This window comes from Lissotriton helveticus, chromosome 1_1 (assembly GCF_964261635.1).
Source record: "Lissotriton helveticus chromosome 1_1, aLisHel1.1, whole genome shotgun sequence".
Classification (NCBI taxonomy): Eukaryota; Metazoa; Chordata; class Amphibia; order Caudata; family Salamandridae; genus Lissotriton; species Lissotriton helveticus.
In genome coordinates, this window is record NC_136057.1 from 252,554,419 (window position 1) to 252,572,798 (window position 18,380).

Below are 18,380 nucleotides of genomic sequence, written 5' to 3' on the forward strand. Positions count from 1 at the left end.
CGGGTGGTGAGAGATTGTGTAGCATGTAATACATGTGACAAAACCTTGATGACAAGAGTTCAACCAATGGTTATACGAGAAACACCCACCAGGTGTTGGGAAGAGATTGCTCTTGATATACTTGGTCCTATTTCTGGTCCCTCAGCTCAATACTTTGTGTTGGTTTTAATTGACATGTTTTCCAGATGGCCGGAAATAAAAGTCGTAAGGAGCATTGAGACAAGAGATGTGCTGTTTAGAGGTCGCAATCCCAATACCCATCTTTGTCAGTCTTGGATGATAGACAATAGTCTTGCTTCCTTATCTGATAGTTTTTCTGGAACTAAAATTTGTGAAGATCATGATCATGATATTTCACAGAAGTCAAAATGTGTAAAGAGGAAAAGTTACTTTGACAATAGACATGCTGTTTCACACACTCATGTACAGGTCGGTGACAGAGTTAAAGTTCGCTTGCCCCAGAAAAATGGAGGCTTATCGAAATTTTCTGCTCCATTCCTTGTTAAAAAATGCTTTGATAATGCAGACATATGCGACGATGGTCGCATATGGAATTTAAACAGAATTACTGTTTTAAAAAAAAATGTATCTGTTGTTCCCAATGTACTCAACGAAACTGCTTCAAAGGAAAGAATGTTGCGAAGGAGTGATCATATTAAGAAAATTCCTATGTCACTTCACAATTTTGTTTTAAAGTAATTGTGTAAAGGGGAAAGGTGTGTAATATCTTCTATCTTCTATTTGTATTTGCTTATGCTTAATTATTCCTTACTTGTAGTTGTTCTGTTTTAGAACCAAATACTTGTGTGTTCTGAAATATGAGGTAATACCTTCAGAATGTTAAAGGCGACAGTTACTGATATGATGCTGTGTGGATAGGACGTTACTTTACTCTACCTTACTTGAAGAATAAATATATTACTTCCTTCAATCAACATCTGATGTCCCCTGCTTTATTACATTCCGTTTATCTTCCGGCACCACTGAGAGTTAGGTTACTCGTCTATCTCTCCACCGGTGCTGGTTCCCAACGTATTTTCCCGCCACCATCAGGTTACTTATGCTCGTCACTTATGACGAATGGTGTTCTCACCAACGTACGAGAATCACCAAGACTGCGATCACAGTGCCATCTGTATCCAGGTAAGCTTCTGTCTACTCGGCACCCCTTGTGACATTTTGACACTCCAAGAAGTCACATTAATATGTGCTTCTGTTTTCCCATAAATTGCCATATGAACGACCGATGTACCCGCCCGTTGCTCTTCATTTTCATTTTTTACTACATCACCTCCATTCTTTTTCACTGAACCCAGTGTAGCCGGGTTGGAATTATCACCGGCTGCTCAGTACGTGTCTCCCCACCAGCATGTACTGTGATGTTTATAGTTTCCCTCTTATTATAGTTTGTCAATGATACGTAATTTTTTACCTGACTCCATCGATTTCCTCTCCCTTACAGAAACCGCTTTCACTTACACTGCCTACAGGTATTTACACGCCCCAATTTTGTGCGGTTTCTTTCCTTTCACTCAACTCTCTCTTAATATCTCTGTCCTGATTTCATTCCTTCTACTTCTCCTTTTGTCTTTGATCTTTGTTACTAAGTACTGGACATAATTTTGCCGTTCATGTTACATGTTTTAAACCTTGGTTAAGTTTCACCAACATCAAGAGCAGGACTGTTGAATGTCTCGATTCTGTTCCAAATTTGTTTTTTTCTATCTAATAGTGTTCAATTTCGGATTCCTTTTTTTCAACTTTCTTGTTAAATTTATGATATGATACTTGATGAGCAGCACGATACCGCATGATCCTTGAGGAATGTTCGACTTGTGAATCCCATCTTTTATATTTAAACTCGTTTCACACTGGCTACTTCAGTAAACTTATTGAGTTTGTTGTGGTTGTTTTTGACATGAGAGCTTACCTGGGTCAATATCTCTTTCTCAATTCTTTTCCTCGTTACGCACTGGCTACTTCAGTAAAACTAGTGAGAGTGTCTTTTGGCTCAAGAGCTTTCCTAAGTCACGATTTCTTGATTCTCACGGAGCTGAATTTGGTTTCTTGATATGACAACATTCTTCCTCTTTCTCTTTTCATGGATGTTTTAATGGCTGGAGTTTGGCCACACATTGGTTGTATTATAATCATTGTCTCTCTGGTTACTAATTTTCTGACATGCAACAGGACCCTTTTTTCACTTGATTTCTTAATTTAGCTTAAATGCTAAATACTGTGCCCTTATTATTGATATTCCTTAAACCAGAATTATGGTAAACGTTGTAATTTGTTCTCTTATCTTCGGTACAGCATTCATGCTCCAGATTTCACTATGTATACTTTTTTCAGATCATTTCATGTCGCAAGATTATTGTTTGTTTTTTCTCCTTTGTACCAGAATAATGGATAATGTCATGATTGTTCTCTTACCTTCGGCAGAGCATTTATGCTCCAGATTTCATTATGTATACCTTTTTCAGATCACTATTTGTCGCCAGAATATTGTTTTTTCTCCCACACACGCGCCACGTCACCACAATTTATTCCGTTGTCCAGGTTTGTTTTTTGTTTTTTGTTTCCTTTACAGGTATTCCTCCTTGACTCAATGGCCAACACTATTGTTGTTTGGTTATACGGATCCTAAATTGAATGTTTTTTACGCCATTACACATGTTCTTCACACTAGGGTTTGTTTCTATGACCTGTGTGATGTCACATTGATCATGTACCAATGTTGTTCTCCTTTTCACGCATATAGGGGTTTGCACGCACGCGAGGTGTTTTCATGCGCATTTCACCTCAAAACTTGACAGCGTTACATGCTTTAAATTTGTTTATACCATACTGTATCATCTTGTTTGTTTTTCTCCCAGCCCTGAAGAGTCACAAGAGTTTTGCTCACCTGACGAAACATGTGTCGGCTGGTTGTTTTGTTCTTTGTCTTGATGTCAACCTTCCAGAACAGGAAGGCCTAATACATCGGAATAATAACTTTTCACTTGTATCCACCTTGTCTTATTGCTCATGATTGTTGCTTTTCATTCTTTCAACTCTAAGTAAAACCTATTTGATCAACTCGTCATAACGTGTGCACAGGATTTGTGTTGTATCTACATTGTTGGGCTCCTTCCAACTACTATAGAGGTTCAATGGGTCTCCTCTGACCGTGTAGCACTGTTTTAATAATTCTCCTTGCAACTTCACCTTTACTTACCGCTCCCAGCTCAGGCGCCATACTTCTTGTACACTCCAAAACCCTACACAGAATCCACAGCAAGCGTGGAGGAGGTCAGGGGCAAGGTCATCCAGGGAGACTTGCTGCAAGATAGGTGCATTGACAACATGAAGGCCCATGTAAAATAGGGCGGAGTAACACCACACACCGTAAAGGGAAAGGGCAAACAGGGAGGTCAGTAGCAACTCAAGGGTAGCAGCGGTACAACGGACAAGAGATGAAGAGGCAATAGCTGACCGCCAGGACAGTGAGGGGGAGAGGGCAAAGGCAGGAACAGCCAGGGACAGCAAAAGCAAGAAACCATAAGGGAGCAGGGAAGGACCAAAGAAGGAGGGCCAGGGGTAGGGGCTGACAACAAGGGCAGTGGCAGAAGAGGGGCAATAGCAGCACATGAAAACAGGAAGGTTGTTGCCAGGGGAACACAGAGAACAAAGGGGAGGAAGGACAACCAGGGAGAGCAGTGGAAACACCAGGGCAGTGAGACCTAAAGGATAAGTGAGGGAGGAGGCAGTGGTACGCCACATGAAAGACAAAGAGGGAGGGGGATAGGAGATGGGGCAGCCAGGGGAACAGTAGCAGCACAGGGGCAGTGGCAGCACGAGGTACCACAGAGGAGAAGTTATAGAAGGGAGCCCTCACACAAATAATTCATGGCAGAGTGGAACTGGATAAGCCCAATGGTTACAATCCGACCAGGGAGGGCAGGCAGCAGGGGCACGTGCAGCAGATTATACCTCGGAGTGTAAGAGGGAGGGTACACACGGCATGCACACAGAGAATAGAAGGCTGAGGTGCATGTGGAGCAGGAGCAAGGTGACCACAGAGAGCAGGCGGGGAAGGACAGAGGCCTACAAACAGAGAATGGGGGGGAGGGGAGAAGGGGAGGTAAATGCTGATTCTTGTTTTAGATTTTTTAAAACAACAATGTTTTTAAACACTATAATGCTGTAGCTGTATCATTTTTTATGTATTGTCTTTGTATACACATTTCTGTGGTGTTCTTTTAAACACATGCCCATGGCTTTGGCAAACACTATTCCGTTAGACTTGCCTGAAGACACCACCTTGTGACATTGATTGCAGGATGTATTTAAACAGTGCATACAGCGGTCTTGTGCCTCCAGTTGTTGTCTTAATACATCAGCAGGTGCTCCTCGTACTCCTTCGCCTGGTAGATTTACTTACTGAAACTTGGCACGAGCAGTATTCTTTGGGTGCATTGCCCATGGAGTAGGGTTCATGATGGCAAGAATGAAATTCCTGATTACACATTGTGAATGTTGCAATTCGGGCATTGACATTTTTTATTGCCTTGGTTGAAGTGCTAAAATCTGTCACATTACAGATTTCTTCTCAGGCCTAGCCAATGGTGGTGCTGAAGATATCTAAGGAACCAAAATGATATCCTCATCCGAGGGCGATGGTGTTAATCTAGGCAGAATGCGTTTAAGAGTTGATGTCTCTTTTTCCCCACTTTTGCCGGATGCCATAATGTATGAGAATTCATTTTTTCCAGCTCCCTTCGAAATACCAATGGCTGATGGTATCCAGCAAGTGTATTCCTATTTTTTTCCAAAGCCTGTAGGCTTGTATTAACTACTATTCAGTTTCTGTCCAATCCAATAGTAATTTTCATTTTCTTCTTCACCTCCCATAAGGTAACGCAGCACTCCAGCGAGACCTATAACGCCAGTCAAAAATATGTTATCTGTGTACAACACACACTTTCCCACCTTCAAACTAGTGCTGATCTGCTCTTTTTGATTACGAGCTTACTGACACTGATCATGTTTAGAAGCCGGGTCTAAGAGCCTAATGTTGATTCTGTATCCTCTTCTCTCACCTATAACGTAATCAAACAAACCACATAAGCATACAACATTTGAAGGAGTGCTGGTTCCCTCTCATGGGGCCATCCTTTTCCACACCCCACTGGAGTCACACAGGACCAGAAAGTAAAAAAAAAGTTGTACTCACTATGAAGAGCATAGAGGTTTACTCACAGTCCAAAATAAGGAAGGTGTTTTGACGTTTTAGTGAATGTTCAGATTGTTTAGGCATTTGTTTCTGCAATGACTGAAAACGGTAGCACAGAACCTGTGACTGACAGAGAATCACCATCTCACTGGCTAATTTCACTAGTTTAACGTATTTCCCTGATGTTGTTACCCTGCCACTGTTATTGAAAAGTGGAACTTCTGAGCATACACACCCTGTCCAGTCTCTGCTGTTTTTTTTGCTATTTGCCAAATGATTTTGGGATTCTGTCAAAAACAATGAGTCAGTCAGTCAGTCAAAATGTACTTTATTTGGTTAGTCACAACCATAAAGCATACATGTACAAATTTCAATTAATATAGTAATATATAAAAATTCATTTGCTTAATATATCTTTTTCTCATTCCTTAATTAGTTACTATGTTCCGGACCCTGTCTTTAATCTGTTTCTACTTTTAGAAACTGAGGGGTATATTATCAACAACTAGCGATAATTTTTGTCTCTAACTTGTTTAGAGACAAAAATTATCGCCGCACATCGGCGATTTTTATCGCAGATAAACCTTGCTATTAGCAAGGTTTATCGCAAATGCGATAAAAAACGCCCGCAATGCATGAATATCGCTGAAAAGTCAGCGATATTCATGCATTATCGAGCAAATGCTCTTAGCCATGTTATCCACCTCCCATTGGATAACATGGCTAAGAACTGCTCAGGGCAGGTGTTAGCTTTTGGAGATATTCGCCCTTAGCGCAAATATCTCCAAAAGTTGGTAATAGGAGATAGCGATGTTAGCGACTGTTTCCAGTCGCTAACATCTTGGCACGCCCACTTTGCATATCATTAGTGATAAATATCACTGACATGCAAAGTGGGGCCCATGATGGTCGCTATCTCCTATTAGCTGTCGCTAACTGGTGTTAGCGACAGCTTGGTAATAGGGAGATAATTTTATCTCCGCTTTCTTGGCTTTTAAAGCCAAAAAAGCGGAGATAAAACCCCTTGATAAAATACCCCTGAGTCTCTACAAAGTTCATGAATTTTACCCCGCGGCATATTAGGATGTTTGAACCTGCTCCCATCCAGCTGGTAACCGCTTGCCTGCAGGTACGGATCTTTAACATATTAAAAATTGGTTTCAGTAAAATTCTTTTCTTTTCTTTGGAGGACTCACATGTACACAGGAGGTGACACAAGGTTTCCGTGTGGTAATCACATAGACTACATCTTGGTCCCTGGTGTGTGTCCTTCCATGATGGGATCAAGTCTTTTGAGAAATGGTTACCCATTCTAAAGGCCATAAATTTTGTTTTTAAGGATAGCCGGAAATGCGCCATGAGATAGGGTTGAGGTTTTAATCGTTTGTACGAGTTTAAAATGGTCCATGCATGTCGCCGTTTGGCCAGAGTCTTTTTATCTTCTATCAAGGATAGAGCTTTTGTATTTAGCTTGCAAATCTTCTTAAAGGATGATTCTTCTGGTTGACTATTCCAGATCTCCTCTATTTTGAAGGTTTCTAGTGACGCTCGCAAATCATCACCCCATGAATTGGGTTCCTGTTGGTCATATTGTTTTTTGATTTCTTGCCAACATAAGTTATTTAAAGATCCTATTTCCGCGGATCTCAATTTCCAGCACCATTTCACTAGGACTGCTTTTCTTTGATAAATTTGATTTAGCAAGCCGAATTCCAGCCTTATTTGTGCCGGAGATGATCCTTTGTAAAGGTGAAACACGGATTTGTATATTTTTGTCTGGAGGGTATTTAGGATGGCTGCTTCTTTCCCATGCCATATTTCCAGTCCATATGAGAGAGATGGTAAAACTTGGGCTGCCATTACTTTTAGCAGGTGGTCGTATGATGGGCATTGCAATTTCTTTTGGAGGACTCTGTACGCAAAGCTCAATGATTGTGCTTTTGCCGCGATGTTTCTTTTTTGATCTAGAAGGGACATATTTTTACTTATTGTGACCCCCAGATATTTGTAAGCCGTTGTTTCCTCAATATGTTTGCCTTTTGTGTACCACTTGAAAGATCGTCTGCTGGTGCCTGCCAATCTCACCACTTTTGTTTTTTTGGTGTTTAATTCCAGGCCTTCTTAATCGAAATAGTCTGTTAATTCGGATATTGTTCTTTGGAGGCCTATCGGTGTTTGGCTTAAGACTACAATATCGTCCGCATATTGGAGGAACTGGATGCTTTCATTGGCCAATTTTGGCGGGTGTCCATTCACATTCTGAAGTTGGTTTTTCCCATAGGCGTTTTCGTGGAACTCGGTCGAAGGCGGATTTCAGGTCTATATAGCAGGCTATTAATCCCGTCTTCCTTTTACCTGCTCCTTCGATTAATAATGACAATACTGACAGATTGGTTAAACAGCCCATACCTTCCCTAAAACCAGTTTGGAATTTGGGTACTATTTTATTGTCATTTATCCATTGACGTAGGAGATTCAATATGCAAGATGAAAAGAGCTTTGCCTCCACGTCGATTAGTGCTATTAATCTATAATTTCCGGGTTCCATTCTGCATCCATTTTTGTGTATTGGATGGAAGATGTTGCCTTGCCAGGACTGTGGAATCTTTTTTCCTTTATGAACGTAATTGAATAGCGGTGTCAGGTATTTTGCCCAGAAATCGGGGTCATATTTGAATAAGGCGTTTGGCATTCCATTTGGGCCTGCTGCTCCTTCTGCTTTCATTTTTCTTATTAGGGCGGTTGTTTGTTTAATAGTTGTTAGAGGTGCCTGTTCCTCTTGGTCAGTACATTCTTGCTGATCATTTTTCCTTTGTCCAAAATCTGTTTCTTTTTGGTCTTGACTTATTTTAAGGTTTTTATTTATTTCTTTATTATTTGGGTTGCTATGGATGTTGTATAGACTGTCAATATAAGCGGCCCATGTTGTTTCGCTTATTCCTAAGTTGTATTGACCGCCCGCTCCTTTTGATAATTTATTGATTATATTCCAAAATTCTCCACTGTTTGGCAGCTTACTTGTTCTTAATAGATCTTCCCAGATTTCCTCTGTGTGCGATTTTTTCGCTTTTCTGCAATCCTCTTTATATTTATTTCTCATTTTTTGTATATCATTGTTATCTACTTCTTTTCCTAACCTTTTTTCTGCAGCCTTTATTCTTAATTTTTTCGCAATTTCCCTTTTTTTATCTCTTAATTTAGTATTGTACCACTGCTCTTTGTTTGCTTTATATCCATGATTTGCTGGTGTGTTTACCGAGAATTTTCCTAACACAAATTTATGTAAGTTCTCCCATTTTGTTGTGGGTGATTGATTTTCAATGGACTCCATATAAATTTCATGTTCAAGTACTGAGTCCATTATCTATTTTTTTACAGGACCCTTACATTTGATTTTCTTCAGTTTGTGTATTTCCGGAATTGCGGTGAGAAATTCTATTTGTGTTTTCTCTTCGATGTTTTTCCTCATTGTGGTCTCTTGTGGGAAATGATCACTCTCTGGTCGTATTCGTATTTCAAAATGGGCTACATTCTTTTTCAGTTCGTTACTTGTTAGGGTAAAATCAAGTGTGGAGTTCTTTTTTCCACTGGAGAAGGTGGTTTTGGCGGGTTGGTCTCCCTCCATATTTCCATTTAGGATTATTAAACCTAGGGATTCCAGTTCGCTCCATATTTTATGGATTTTATGCTTGTTCTGGTTGACTTTTATTAAATTGCAGTTGAAATCGCCGGAGATAAATATCTCGTGGGACTGATTGGTTTTGTGTAAGGTTTTTATCAGATTTATTAGTGTTAGAGCTTTTTTAATTTTTGTGACCTTGTCTGGATGAATATATAAATGTATAATTAGTAGTTTCCATCCTGTACTCTTTTTATTTACTTTAGTTTCTACTTTGATCACTTGTATCCAGTTCTCCCCTGAATCGAGCAGTGCGGTTTTCCAGTTTAGGTCATTCGTAATAAAAATGGACAGACCTCCCCTTGGGTGTCCATACTTTGCAAATTTTTCTGCCATTATATGATATTCCTCATATCCCATGATTTGCCTCGGGGTTATGTTCCATGTTTCCTGGAGCAGTATTATTTCAAATTTACTCAGGTAGTCTATTGTCTCTTGGTCATGGGACATTTCTTTAAAACCGTGTACGTTCCACGAGCAAATATTTATTTTTCTCTCCGGTTTTGGGGTTAAATTGGTGTTTTGTCTTTGATTTTTTTGTACTAATTTACCTACATCAGGATCGATGAGTGTTTAGTGTCTGTGCTAACCAAGACCAATCTTTATGTTCCTTCAGATCCTGGTACTGCTGCTTTGTTTTTGTGCTACTCAGGTCTTGTTCGGTAATTGATCTATTTCTTGCTCCCTTCAAGATTGTATGAGTTTTTTCATTTACGTTTTTAGGTTGTGAAATCTTATTGTTTAATAGGGGGAATGGATATTTTATTGGAGATTGACGCTCTAAAGTTATTCCCCATCCTGTAAAATGTGTCCTAGTCGCAAATATAAGCTCTACTATTTCTTTAGAAGCCCAGATGGTGCTGCTTATTTCCGTATCCTTATCTTTTTTTCCTTGAATGAATTCTACTGATTTCAGGTCGCTTGTTGTTATTCCCCTTAGTTTCGGTATCTCTTTGATTAATCTCAGAATATTTCCCCTGTTCAGCGTGTCTGAATTGCCTTTTGTTTGATATTCCGGCTTGAACAGTAATTTACATTCTGTTTCCGTGCGTGCTGTTTCGAGATATTGGGTTTGATAAACTCTCCTTTTTCCCTCTATTGGGTCGAATCGAATGTATGTTATTTCATCGTTCCGACAGAGCGTAGCTGATTCCGGTCGGATATGATCTACCGAAGATGCTTCTTTTAGGGTGTTCGTTACTTCTCTACCTGTTTGTATATTGCTTGTGTTTTGCCCTGGTTTGTCATTTGGCTCAATTTCGTTATTGTCTCTGCAAGTTCTTCCTTTATTTCCTACCGTGATGATCAGACCTATATTAGGTTCCCTCGCTTGATCTGCCTGTATTTTTTGAATTTGCTCTTTTTCCATTGTTTTTAGGTTATATGGTGATTTTCCTCTTATGTGCCAATTTGACCCTTTATGAGCCGATGTTTCATATTCCCTTTTTAGTATTAGCGCGTTTTCCTGTGTTTTTTGTTGTTCTGTGGCCTCACTATGATTTGTTTTTAATGTCTCAATTTCCTCATTTACTTTGTTTGTATTTGATTTTTCCTCGTCTTTTAATTTTCCTTGTATACTTGCTATTGTTTTATTCTGCTCTGGAAATTTTGTTTGTTCTTCTGCTTTTTCTATGTTTTTTTCTTTATTTCCATCTTGTTTGGTAGAGATATCTATCATCTGATCTATTGGGGCCTCTTTCTTCTTTTGGTCAAAAATGGCAAAGAGTTGTTTTACCTTCTTACTTTTAGATGCATTTTTTCTTGCCTTCCTTGCCCGTTTCCGCTGTCTTTTGGTTAAGGGTTCTGCCGTGCCCGATGAACCCATTGTTTTGTTTTCTTCCGTACCTCTCTTTGTTGGCTCATTTTCTTCTGTATCGTTTTGAGTTTTTTCTTCTTCGATGGAATGGGTTGTTCTTTTTTGTCTTCCAATTTTTTTGGCCTCATCTATGGGATTATCACTTTTATCGATTTTTGAGTATGTTACTGCTAGTATTTCTTTCAAGATGTCTGGTAGAGATGCTAATTTATCTATTATATCCTTGCAGATGCAATTTTGTTCTATTAATTTCTCTTTCCATTGTTTTTCTTCCTCCTTTTCTTTTACGAGGTATAGCGAAATTTTGTCCAATTTCGAATTTATTCCCGCTATATGAGATGCAATTAGGTTCATCAAATCTACCTGCACGTCAAGTTTGTTTGATTGAAAGTTCAGCGCATTGATTGCTTGTTGTAAGCTTTTTAGTAGAACATCCCCCCAGAGTGCAGATTTTACTTCAGTTTGTTGCAACTGTACCCCTGTTGTCCTGTTTAAACTCTCTGTGGAAGAGATAGTTATAGGATGTTCTTCTTTTGTCGTATCTTTTGCTATGTTGAAAGCCTGGCGCTTACTAGTAGATTGTCTAATTGGGCTTGATGTAAGGATTATTGGAGAAGATGTTGGCATCCTTTTGTGTGCATTTACGTTTCCATTTCGGATGCTTTCGGAATGTTCCAGTTTTCTCAAATTTTCGAGACTCAGTTCAGCTTCCTTATGTGTGTTTTCTTCGAGCATTCTCCGAAGTTCTGTTTCTTCGAAGATCGAAAAAGATTTAGACCACTCAATCTTTTGTGCGCTTTTCTGCAGATCCTAAATTGCTTTGATTTATGAGTACTGGGCTATTTTCGTTAACCTCATCTGAAGTTTTATTTAGTGTTAACTTTGTTTGATTGAAGGGTGCGTGAATTTGTGCCGAGGTTTTTATCAGCCAATTTTTTATTGTCAATTTTTCTTTAAGATTGGGGCTCATACTTATTTCTGATTCGTTTCTCATCTTACGTTTTTTACGTGATGTAGTCAAACAGGTTGATTTTTTTGGACTTTTTGGGTTTTTTCTCCGTTGCTTGTGGTATACGTTGCTGCCCCTTGCTCTTTTAGGAACTGAAAATTGAACTTCAATTTTTCACCCCCAAACTTAAAAGATTCGGCCATGGGAATATGTACCTGGTCAGATAGTTCGTCATTAGTTGACTCTTCTAACTTGCTTTTGTTCCCTTGTTCCTTTTTTCCTTTTACAGCCAGCCTTCTTTTTACGTTCTGTATTCGAGTCTGTCGAATTTTTCCTGACCGCATCTTTCAAAATGCATATTTTTTACCTGGTAGTTCTCCCTTCCAGCTCGTATATTGCTTTGTCTTTCCCAAAACTCCCCAAGCCCGTCTGCCGGTTTGCGACAGCTGCCGTCGGGGGAGTACACGTGGAAATGTGGTCAGGCGTTGAGTGGATGGCTTGATGGCTAGATGGAAAAATGGTGAAAAACTGGTTCTGTATTTTCTGCAAGGTGAACACAGTTTGAATAATACAGTGATCTTTTGCTGATAGTAATTATCCTCAGATGGTTCCACTAACTCGACCCCCTTTATGGCTTATCTATCGGTCCGTCAAAAAATGTCCGTTCTCATAGATGCCACTCTCCGCCCCCTTTACTCCGGCTCTAGAACTTAGTCGGCTCTTTCAACCTGCCCCAATGGATTAGTATCGGAAGTTTCTGGTTACCCCTCTATTTCTGGTGTCCCTTTGGACCCTGTTACTTGCTTACTCCTTACTTGTTTTTTAGCTTGAGTCCGTAGCTCGCCCTCTGGAACTTTGCCTCTGCCTCTTGTGCTGGCTCTGGTTTATCACCGCTCTCAAGTTGCTCCGAGTTGCTGCTCCTTATGGCTCGTAATTCCTCGTGACTCCTTCAGCCCCTTGCAACTCACAACTCACAACCCAGCTTGCTGCCCCGGGTTACGCTTGGCTGCTCCACTGGCCTCTCAAAATTCCGGACGTTTCCTTGCTATTCCTTGCTATTCCATGTAATTAAAACCTTGTCGATTTTGGGAGGGGTCAGGAGAACTGCTGGTATTACTACCCCCTTTTTCTCAATTGGCCGTTTTTTTACCAGCTTAACGGGCAGGGGCGCGGCCCACCCCCGGTGCTGCCGAGCGCCAGATCCCACGGTCCGCCGGCTCCCGCCTGCCGCTCCCGTGGCGCCTCAGCAGGTTCCCTCAGTCCTTAGCGTCCTACCGAGCCTCTCGACCTTCCCCGGCTCGGCTGTTCACCTCCGCCTCCGCCCTAAGCCGCTTGGGAAAACCTGGGAAACGCTTTTGCTGGAATTTGTCTTCTCAATGAGACGCTTTGCATCTGTGTAGATCCCTCAAGGTTTTCCCAAAGAAACTAATTTACGATAATAAACAATCAAATATTGCAGTCCATTTTTTTTTCTTTCCCGGTTCTTCATTAACCAGAATTTTTTCTCCACAGGTCAAAAGAATTTCTGAAGTCCAAAATCCAACAAAGTAATCATCAATTCGTAAATCCAATCAAACAATTATTGATCCATACAGCCTATTGGTTCAAAACAGCCTACGCGTTTCGTCCCCCTTGGGACATCATCAGGGCCCATATATTGTAAAGTTTGAAGTTGTCACAAGTTCCTCCTTATTCCCATGGTGGAATTTTGCCTTCTTCACCAAATATTAAAGCGGAATCTATGTCCTGGTAATTCCGCTTCCCAAGTCACAACTCGTCGACAGCCGGTCCTGATAACTCTGCTATCAAAAACAATGACATCTGTGGGACAAGATCCAGAACACTTCTCAGCAGAAGAAGAGCAGCAGGACGACCCAGGCACCACTTCACAATCCTTTGTCTGGGACTTATTCAACATTGCACCTGGAGAAAAGGGATATATTCACAAGAGGATAGTGACACCAGAATGTCACTTTTAGTGACATTCGAGTGGAGCTATTGCCTATTGCATATTTATAAAGGGGCATAAAACCATTTTGTTGGGCTTAACGCCGCCCTGTAAATACAGATTCTTTAGCGTGAAATGGGTGTGCAATAGGTGTTGCTGTGGGCGTTTCACCGCAACACCCATTGCTTTTGACGCCGCTCCAGATTTACAAGGATCTGTAAATCTGAGGCAACGCCAAAAACAAATGCCATGCAATAGCAGATGCTAGAATGGCAAAACAAGGAGAAATACTCCTCGTTTCGTCTTTTTCTATGTGTGCTGCATTCTGTAGCACACATAGAAAGAGCAAAACACCATGAATTATTGTTTATAGCCAAGAAGGTGTCCCTGCCTGCACATAAACAATCACTAAGTAATGGTGATGCTCTACTTCCATGTGTACTGCATTCTGCAGCACACATAGAAATAACAAATTGCCAGTATTGAATGTTTATTTGCAGTAAGGGTCACCTTCCACCACGTAAAGAATTATTTCATGGAAAGCATGCACCCTTGCACTATTGTGCAAGGGTGCCTGCGTTGGTGCTAGGAAGCTAATTTTAGCGCCAGCACTAGGGAAAACACAGGGGTGCACCGTATTGTTGTAAATACAGTGCATCCCTACATTTTGCAAATGTTGGAGCACAGGGCTGTCAAATATGGCACAGTTCCGCGCTCCGACATTACCTTGTACAGATGCCCCAAATAGTTTAGTGGTCTCCTGCACCCAGTGTGATTACCACTTTACCAAAGATACTGGGAAAAAATATTTTGGTTACCTCTGGGATGCTCAACAATTGTTGCTGAATAGCACACTAAGCAAACCAATACTTTGAAGGTAAAACACCAGGGGCCTCATTTATGAGGCTGTGTGTCACTTTGACGCCGCTGGTGCGTCACTTTTTGTGACGCACCAGTAGCGTAAAAAATGTGCCTTGTTGCACCAAATTTACAAAGTGACGCATCTAGGTAGATGCGTCACTTTGTAAACCCCTGTGCTACATTATACCTGCGTCAGGTATAATGTATGCAGGAGGGCGTTCTAACGCAAGAAAAGGTCATAGAAGTTACGCCGTGAAATCTATAAGATTTCACTGCGCCACTTCTAGGACGTAAATGTGTCAATTTCTTATGCCTGCCTCACAACAGGCGTAAGACTGACGCAGACCCTTTCACTTGGGGCTTGCCCCATGTGAAAGGACACATTGCTGGAGTTGCGTCACTTTTGTGACACACTCCACCAATGCGTCACTTTTGCGCCATGCAGATACGTCAGAAATACCGACGTATCTGTAACTCCTTGCTCAATGATGCGTCATATTGTAAATATGATGCATCATTGGTGTCGCAAGGAGGGTGCAATGAAAAGTGACGCATTGCTGTTTTGATGCAGCGATGCGTCACTTTTCATAAATGAGGCCCCAGGAGACTAAGGGCGCTCCTACATCAAGTGATCTTCTATAGTCTGCTGCCTAGCGACACTGATCTTTCCGATGTATTCCGGTGACCTGATCTGCAATCTGAAACCCCTCTAAATAGGATTGCATTGTACTGCATGGTTTGAAGTAGATTTGTCTCAGCTGGAGAGCAGCACACCCTGTGTCATCATCTCCAATCACCAGAGCATCCTGGACATGATGGGTTTGATGGAGATCCTACCCGACAGCTGCGTTCAGATATCCAAAAAGGAGTTTTACGCAGAATCCGTGGGATTGATAACCTACCTGGTGGGAGTCATTTATATCAACAGGAAACGGACAAGTGATGCCAAGAGCGTGATGGAAGAAGTTGGAACTATCATGATGAATAAAAATTTGAAAGTATGGATATACCCAGAAGGAGCTAGAAACATAAGTGACGACTTACTACCTTTCAAGAAAGGAGCCTTTCATTTGGCGGTCAAGGCACAGGTGCCGATTATTCAGGTGGTGTACTCCTCTTTCTCAAGCTTCTACGACCGATCCAAGCAGCTGTTTACGTCAGGTACAATCAAAGTGGAAATCCTTCCAAAAATTGATGAAACTGGACTTACAGCCGAAGATGTGACTGAGCTTACAGAGCAATGTTACACCACAATGAGAAGCACCTTTTTCAGACTATCTAACAAAGAGAACAAAGTGAATGGACCAAAATTGTCTTCTAAATAGGATTTCTCTAAACAATTGGTGCATGTTCACCTTTTGCCAAAACTCAGTGTTTTCTTTATATTGTACGTTGGAATTGATGTGAGATGCTTACAAAGCAGTTCACTCTACATCTTCTACAGTTAATGCACTTTTGCGCAATATGTGCTTTGGGGGACCTCTCTCACAGAGTCTTACCCAGGCACACGGTCTTAACCTGGGTCTCAAAAAAACAATGGGGTCCACTTGCCTTAACTGTATTTAAGTATTCCACCTGCATTAATGCATAATTAAACAGTGTGTCTTGTTCGATATTTGCAATATTCCAAAATATGGACAATGATATCAATTTCAAAGAACCCAAAGAAGTGCCAGAAAGAGACATTCTGAAAATCAATCACACTTCTTAACTTGATCGCAGTTTTCATAGGATTATGGCTGCATAAGCCCTGATGATAGAACTGGGCCCGAGTGTGTCTTATTCGATGTACCATCATTACTAAGGCTCTCAAAGAGATGACAAACTATTAAATTATTAATGCCTATGTGGCACACCAATAGATTATGAAAAAGTACACAGTTGTAGTAAATCATTTAACTGCCCTGCAGCTAAAAGCAACAACAGTATTTAAAAAAGTTTGACTAGTTTACCCAAGTTTTATTTTTTTTAACGTATTTTATGTACCTTTTGATTTTCTAACTCTCATCGAGACCCAAAATGCAAGGATTCTCATTGGTAAGGCCTGTAAATGCTGAAAATATTAGTAAGTGTTATTATTCATGTATGGCCAACTCACACCCGTGTGTGGCAGTGGGACCATGTGCCAAATTCTTCTGGATTGAAACATTCCATTTCCTATCCCTTGGGTCTCATGTAGCATGATGCCTCCCAGATTAGATTCCACATGCCTCACCCTTATTATAGTTTATTTATTCGGCCAGAAGCTACTTTGTTAGCAGTTTTCCCAGTGGTTGCAGATCATGATTCCCAACGTATAGATTTGGGAGGGTCAGTTTCAGCCAGTCAGTTCACTTACAGACATTTTGAATCGTTGATGAATGTGTAATAAATTCACATTAAAACGCTGTTTATTGGTCTTTTCACCTGTCCTCGAAATAGTGCTGTCGAATGTATGCTTAAATGAAAAGTAACCAGACAGGGCATAATAATCAATTTGCCTTCACGTTTGATTCATTAGTGCTAATCCTATTAAGACATTGCACAATAAACGAATTTAGCTATATCTCCATTACAGTGATAACATAACTAAATTCATTAAGGTGTTTGCCGTTGATACACAAACTCAAAAGAATAATCACTGTTAGTTCAAGACCCTGGCACCACCTTTGAATATACAACTTCACAGTGTTGCAAAGAGTATTACTGTGGCATCTGCACTGATGATATTGGAATATTGTGCATCTGTGTATTGCATAATGTTATTGGTTTAAATTATTCTTTTATGTTAGGTAACAACATATATTTGCCAAAGGTAACATTTAATTTGTTTAAAACAATGGTAATGTATAAATAAACATTTTGTAAATAGGGTTTATTTCTGAAACGTTCCTACGTTGCTGACTTTTAAAGAAAGCTGAATATGTCTGAAGTTGTGTACTGTAGGTTCTACTTAAGAAAGATCTGCTAATCAAGCTGTATTTATTTAAAAGAACAGGATGGAGAATAATTTTAAGTCTGCAGTCAAACAAAGTATTTATTAGTGTGGATGCAGTTTTGCAATTTGCCTTGAAAAGGTGTTGTTTGACCTATTATAAAGATAAATTATAAAAATTTACAATTGAAAAAAAAATACTGATTAAAGGTAAAAACGTGTAATTGATTTGTAAAATTCTTCTTCTTGCCTGGTTAAAAAAATTGAAAACAGTTTGTCTTATTTGTCATGTTGTATATTATTGTTAATATATCATTATAGTCCACCACAGCAGCAACTAGCCATTAAAGACCAAATGTAGTGTTGCAGATCCAAGTTGAAGGCAAACGCCTATAATAAGGGACTGTGGATTTAATAACTTCAATGGCCTTCTATAATAGACTTTAAAGCTCCACAATGACAGAATGATCTCCTATAGCCTTATAGCACATTGTAACAAGCTATCCTAGACATTAAAGGCCCCCGCAAGCGAGGAAGCACACTTTTACTAGCCAATAGAACAATGGTGGCCGTCACAGACAAGAGCAGGTTAGTCAATAGATGACTGGATAGGTAAAATGAAATAAACAAAGCGCTGCATCTATATTTCGCTCATGTAACCACAGTGCCCCAGCTCAGTCTCCAAGGAGTTAATTCGCAAAGTTCCAAATGTGGTCTTCGAGATACTATATGGTGTCATTTTTTGGATGGCATCAATCCGGACAGCACAAGATAAATTCACATTAAGGAATACACATTTTGCTTACATCAGTGTGTCGTCTTCTCGTTTAATTTGTTACCTCTAAGTAAATCATTTGCTGCACATCACTAAAAGAGGGAAGCGCTGAGAAGCAGAGATGTGATGCAAACAACAAAATTAACTACATATTAGTCTTCCGAATCAATACATCAATATAGACAGGACCGTTATACAAGAATGAGCATACTCCTGATCTCAC

At 40.2% G+C, this 18,380-nt stretch overlaps 1 protein-coding gene and 1 pseudogene across 1 annotated transcript in view; both read left to right on the forward strand.

The window, feature by feature from the left end:
• The window catches only part of LOC144769034 (glycine N-phenylacetyltransferase-like), a 244,865-nt gene that overhangs the window by 209,058 nt on the left and 17,427 nt on the right, over positions 1-18,380 (forward strand). The window lies entirely within an intron of this gene.
• LOC144811882 (1-acyl-sn-glycerol-3-phosphate acyltransferase beta pseudogene) lies at positions 1,074-15,876 on the forward strand (annotated as a pseudogene).